General features: G+C 40.0%; 1 protein-coding gene across 1 annotated transcript in view; it reads right to left on the bottom strand.

Moving 5' to 3' along the window:
- rpa2 (replication protein A2) overlaps nt 1-6449 on the bottom strand; it is a 28734-nt gene that overhangs the window by 477 nt on the left and 21808 nt on the right. The gene's annotated exons all lie outside the window — the stretch shown is intronic.

Raw genomic sequence — 6449 nt, 5'->3', positions numbered from 1 at the left:
TTCCACTTTAAAGGGCCCATAGTTTACCTCTTTTTTATGATTTAATATTAATATTATGGTTCTTCTGAGTGTGCCAGTTTAGGTTCAGTTTAAAACACAGTTCAGATTGTTTTATTATAATTTGTTAAAAAGTGTCATGTTGGGGGCGTGTCCACAGTTGGCTAATTTAGGGGTGTGTTGCTTCCCATGTAAATTAGTTTCGGCTTCCCGCCCATTGTAACAAGGGGGCGGAACCATGAGCTCACCTGCTCTGCTTTTGCAACAGAGTCTGACAGGCAGACGGAGAAGGAGAGAGAGGATCCGCATTCAGTCGTACATGTAAGACTCGGACACAGACCAAGCAGAGAGTACAAAATCATTTGAGTCTTTGTACAGTTTTACAGCCAACTGTGTGCTAGTTTCAAGTGCCGAGCTTGTACACAGAAACTAATAACCACGCACACTGAATTAACTTTGACTGAGGCACCGGATGCGCCGATTGAAGCCGCGACACGGCACACCAGACACTCTCTGTGGTACACCAGAAGCATGAAGTGTCCCGAATCGTCGCGCCACGCATTTTTGAATTCTAAACATAGGTTTCTGCAGCGGTCCGCGGCGCCCAGCCGTCGACTTGAGTGTACCCTGATAGAAACCTATGTTTAGAATTGTAAAACGCATGCTAGTTAAGATCTCAGGGAGCTTCTGGGATCGCGAGAAATGCAAACGGCTGAAGTATAAGGTAGACTCAATGAGAAGTACACATGTTTGCAAACCTACCTAAAGATACAACCAATAATTCCGATTAGAGCGATAATGTGGAGAATATTGCTCTTGTGTTGAGCCCAATGAGCCTTGCATCTAAAAATAGAGCAAGGGTGTTCCTTTAGTGATATTGCTTCGACTCACGCTGAAAATGGCGGACGTGAATCAACAAACTGAGGTTATGATGACGCGCCTGTCAATCAATATTGGTGGGCGGGGGGACCGCTCTCCTACGTAAAGTTGCGGTCGATTTGAAAACCGCTCCAATTGGTCCACCGTTTTTTATGTTGTTAAATAAATAAAAAAAAGCACTGGGTGTGTTTATATCACCCCAATATGATGGTCTATACACCATACATCCACATATGTCTGTCCAAACAGCTTGAAAAGTAGATTTTTTACCATAGGTGCCCTTTAATGACAATATATAGTGCAATCTGAAAGTATTACATTTTCCACATTTTTTGTGTTACAGCCTTATTCCAAAATGAATTAAATTCATTTAATTCCTCCAAATTTTACGCACAATCCCCCATAATGATGTGAAAAAAGATTTTTTGAAATTGCTGCAAATTTATTAAAAATAAAAACCCTGAAAGACCACATGTACATCAGTATTCACAGCTTTTGCCGTGAAGCTCTAAATTGAGCTCAGGTACATTCTGTTTCCAGATAAAAAAAAAAAACGCAACTGAATACTTTCCGGATGCACTGTATAACAAGCTCGATTAACAAGCTCGATTAATGTAACCATTTTGAAAGAAATTGGCATGTTTAACCATAGTTTTCGAACCAACCTCGTGACGTCAGACACCGTGATATTCGCCCTTGCGCTAAAAGCGATTGTAAAGCGTGCCATTTTCTTTAAAATGGCTTGATTAATCGAGTTAGTTACAAAACCAGTTGTGTATTGTGTACGAATTGCGGTCACATGAACACATTATTTAAAGGAGTGGTCCGCTATGATATTTAAACTTTAGTAGATTTGTAATGTAGCTGTGTGAACATAAACAACATCTCAATGTAAGACGCTCAAAGTTCAACACAAAAAAAAATATATCCGGGTTGATGATGTCATAAACCCTTCAGGTTACGCACATTCCCAATGTGCACACACCCTGCGCAGCCAAGGGGCGTGGCCAGAGGCACTGTAATTTTATAGCAGAGAAAGCTAAATGCCTTCAAACGCTGCTATTTCCACAGTTTCTTCTGTTTCTGTATTTGGGCTTCCAAAGGACATGACACCAAGAGAGAAGTGCTTACAGTTTAATTTTAATTATGTTCCAGACCATTATAAAAAATATATAGCTCTAGCATTTGACAAAGGATACCTTCCAGAATCTCTCCCAGCTCAGTGCTGGATTCAGCTAAAAACTCCTCAAAGAAGGAGCAGCTCCAACAATAATAGAAGCAGCTGTGGATTGTGAGCCACAACCTGTAAGTAAACAAGCATGTAGTCAACAGGAAGTGCTGTTTGGGACGGTTTAGCTTCAAATTCATATTTATCCTTCAAACCACAGTAAACAGCCACAATCTTTAGCAGCGCTGCAGTGTCTCTCTATGCGGACGCTTCCCTGCGTTCTACATCTCAAATAACTCGCAGAAGATCTGTGATTGTTTTTATATTACTTACACATGCTTATAACCAGAACACATGTGAAAGACACGTGTAGATTTTATTTTGGAAAGCAGACATGAGCTTCAGCTGTGTCCTTTTCATTTTCTGTCTGATTCAAGCTCAAACTGATACGGCTACACTGACAGTATTTACACAGCAGAGGCACAGCTAGAAGAGGTGAGATGCTTGGTGACGTGGAGCGGATCAGCGAATTACAGCCCATTATGTTAGCTGCCCAATCAGAGCCTCTTGGGGGAGGGTTTTCGGAGGGACTAGAAAATATGACAGTCGTTTTCATGTCAGCTGTGTATAATTAAAGTCAGATATATGAAGAAATAACATGATTTGTTACAAGTGAAGAATGAGCACACATTGCTTTGCATCTTATAAACACAACCAAGCCTTAAAAACACTCTGGACCACTCCAACATATAATTCAAAACATATTTCATAAGTACGGCACAGTGGACTGACAAAGCCCGACTAACTGTGTGTCTTCAGATAATTTAAGCGAGGTATAAAGAACAAATATCAGAAATAGATGTGGTTCAGGTTGTTTTCAAGTGACTTTAGCACACAGTTAGTTTAGAAAATGTTAATGAGCATCTGCATGTTGTGAAGCATCTGCTGGTTAAAAATGAGATATGTTGAATATGCTAAACGCGCTCCCGTTTACGAATACTTCCTTACGCTGTATGCGAACAAAGTGTCTGATGAGTAGAATATATGTCTATAACTAGTAAGCAAAAAATACTTCCAATGACCTAAAGTTTCTGACAAGCCTGAGGTGATGGGAGAGAATCTATCATATATACAGAAACTGGAGACAACAGACATGGAAACTAATATTAAAGCTCAGGAGTGTAACTGCTTATGATTAATAATATGTAAACTGTTAAAATCTTTACTTTATGGTGTTGTATTGTTTTATTTGTTTGAATGGGCAGCCATTAATAATAAAGCACTGCTATTTAAAAAGAATGAAGTCTGAAAACCCTTTTTTTTTTGCATGCCATTTTGTTTTTTCTGTGAACTAGGAAAGGTTTCATGTTCAGAAGTGTTTATATTGTTGTCTTTTTGAATGAGCATTCACCAATAATAAAGCACAGACAAACGATATATTTATCTACTCTACCTGATAAAAGTCTTGTCGTCATTCCCAGTTGTAAGAACAACGAATAATAACTTGACTTCTAGTTGATCATTTGGAAAAGTGGCAGAAGTTCAATTTTTCTGATGAATCATCTGTTGAACTGCATCCAGATCATCACAAATACTGCAGAAGACCTATTGGAACCTGCATGCACCCAAGATTCTCACATAAATTAGTCAAGTTTGGTGAAGGAAAAGTCATGGTTTGGGGTTACATTCAGTATGGGGAATGCGAGAGATCTGCTGAATGGATGGCAACATCAACAGTCTGAGGTATCAAGACATTTGTGCTGCCCAATACATAAACCACAGGAGAGGGCAAATTCTTCAGCAGGATAGCGCTCCTTCTCACACTTCAGCCTCCACATCAAAGATCTTAAAAGCAAAGAAGGTCATGGTGCTCCAGGATTGGCCAGCCCAGTCACCAGACATGAACATTATTGAGCATGTCTGGGGTAAGATGAAGGAGGAGGCATTGAAGATGAACGCAAAGAATCTTGATGAACTCTAGGAGTCCTGCAAGAACTTCTGATACCAATTGATCAACTAGAAGTCAAGTTATTATTTGTTGTTCCTAAAACTTGGACAGGCAACAAGACTTTTGTCAGGTAGTGTATGCATTTTTATATAATATTACATTATATTTAAAAATCTTGTACTATCCATAACAGGTTTCGCGTGTGATTTTCTTGCAGTCGTTTATTTAGTTTCGTTTACACAATAATCTGGATCTCACAGCTCGTCTTGACCACATTGCAACAGGAAAGAAGGCCAAGAAACATTATTTAACACCTTATTCAACAGATATTCAGTGATAGAGCTGGCCATGGATGGCTATCTCTCTGTTACATTCAATTCAATTAATATAGACTCAATATTATAGATATTAATAAAAATGACCAGTAAGAGTCTAGGTAACATTAAAAGACATCTCTATTTCAGACACATGGTAATAATATGAAATACAGCAGGGGGTTTCCAAGTCAAACGCAGTGTATTATTATGCATCTGTTGCTTTAAAATGCAGATGATCTCGGAACTTCTTTTACTTTTGACTTAGACTTTACACGAATGCTCGTCTTGATGGGGATTTCGACATAAGCATGCATGTGACTGCTTTATCTGCAATAAACCACAAAAGCGAAGTGCACTGACCGATCGCATCCTGAGTGCCATTTCTGACCCCTTCCTTATCTTTATTTTAGATATTTTTATGCACGCAGTGTTATATAAGGTTTATGCACTTTTCAATCAAACATTGCATACACACTGTTGAAGTCAGAATTATTAGCTTTCTTGTATATTTTGTTCCCCAATTTCTGTTTAATGTAAAGAAGATTTTTTTCTTCAACACATTTCTAAACATGATAGTTTTAATAACTCATTTCTAAAAGCTGATTTACTTCATCTTTGCCATGATGACAGTACATCATATTTTTCATGTTATACAGAGCAAACGCAAAAACAAAACACCCCTTTCCCAGAACATCAGGGTTTCAGAAAGGAGGTTAAGTGAAAACTCAAGAGTATGTTAACTCTGAAATGAGAAACTCTGGGTTTTCCGTTTCAAAATGGCAGGTTTGTTAAACTCGAGAAAGCAGGGTAAGTCAAGCTCGTTTCTGAAAGAGAGGTAACTTTTACTTAGGGCGTACTCACACTATGTACAGTTTCCTTGAACCGGGTCAAAGCACGCTTGTCCCCCCTCCCGTCTCCCCCGACGGCCCGCACTCACATTACATTCGGGCCTGGGCACACTTACGTCATCGATGATGCGCTGGCCAGAAGCGCTCTCGCTTAGCACAGTGGCGATTTCTTCAGTTATATGGTCGTTTAAGTCATTTGATATGCAGCGACACGCAGTCAAATATTTCGCCGAACAGGTCCGCCACTTTTGACAATAATAAACAATCATAAAGTCCTCATGGTGCAGGAAGGTTTGCTAAAGGTGCAGAGCTTTCTTGCAGTGAGAGGTTTGCGTCTTCAATAAACTATGACAGTTTGCGTTCATTGAACAGTAAGACTGATTCATAAACGCATATGAAACAGTCCCTTAAAAGTCACGTCTCGCTTTCAGTTTCGGGCTTTGGCGCGTTTTGCACTCACGCACAAGCGTACCGCGCCAAAGCCCAAGTGAACCGGGCTCTGGCACACCTCTTCCAACCGGGCCAGGGTCGGCCAAGTGAACCGTGCCTGAGCCAGAGCACTCACTTCTCAAACGATCCGGGAAACGGGCCTGGGCACGTTTCGGATAGCATAGTGTGAGTAGGCCCTTAGAGTCAGTTACCGTAGTAAATTATTCTCTAAACTCAGTTTCTGTCAGTCTACTTCCGTTTTAAAGATTACTTCTCGGCTTAGCCTTATTTCTCGCCTTAGCCTTACGTTTCCATCCACCTATTTTTAAGTGCATTTTGGAGATGTGCATAAAACGATTGACAGAAATGCCAAGATGCGCATAAACTTTGAAAACGCATTCAAAATGTATTCGCATAACTGAGTAGGAGAAACTTTTCTTCGTTATAAAAAGGTGCATAAAATGGGTAGATGGTAGTGTTCTTGGGTCAAAAATATTTAGCCTGTCTTTGGTTGAGTTATTATTATACAATTTATACTGATGAGTTTGAATCCTGCACCTAAAAAAAAAGCAACAAAACTAAAACTAATACTGAAACTCATAATACTGAATACTGATTCCTGTGACGCTCCAGGGACAGAAGAGTCTTCGCTGAGGCCAGCTTCCAGCCTCCGCCAATGAGACTGCAGCTCTGCACAAGACGTTTGACCAGCGGAGAAATTAAATGGTCGTGTCCAACTGAGTCTGGTTTCTCTCAAGGTTTTTTTTTCTTCACTTTCGCCATTTAGTGACGTTTTTTTTCATTCTCCGCTGTCATCCCTGGCTTGCATGGTTCAGGATCTGTAGAGCTGCGCATCGTTGGAT

This window comes from Danio aesculapii, chromosome 16, assembly GCF_903798145.1.
Source record: "Danio aesculapii chromosome 16, fDanAes4.1, whole genome shotgun sequence".
NCBI classification, from domain to species: domain Eukaryota; kingdom Metazoa; phylum Chordata; class Actinopteri; order Cypriniformes; family Danionidae; genus Danio; species Danio aesculapii.
This window is presented reverse-complemented; position numbering and strand designations above follow the sequence as displayed.